The sequence below is a fragment of the Paroedura picta genome, chromosome 9 (genome assembly GCF_049243985.1).
Source record: "Paroedura picta isolate Pp20150507F chromosome 9, Ppicta_v3.0, whole genome shotgun sequence".
Lineage (NCBI taxonomy): Eukaryota > Metazoa > Chordata > Lepidosauria > Squamata > Gekkonidae > Paroedura > Paroedura picta.
Genome location: NC_135377.1, coordinates 11,455,096 through 11,455,328, shown reverse-complemented (window position 1 = coordinate 11,455,328; position 233 = coordinate 11,455,096).

Here is a 233-nt window from a genome sequence, read left to right as displayed (position 1 = left end):
TCCATAAAATTGCTAATGAAGATCTATGGCGGTACAAGGAACCTCTGAGGAACAGCAAGACCCCTTCCGAGATGGGCTGCAACTCCCTCCCCCCCCCCAGGAATGATACAATCCTTTCCCAGGGATTATACATTGTGGTCAACCAGGCTTTCTCAACCAGGGTTTCATGAAACACTAGGGTTTCTTGACAGCCCTGGAAGGATTTCCCGAATGAGTGGGAGTTAATTAATTTT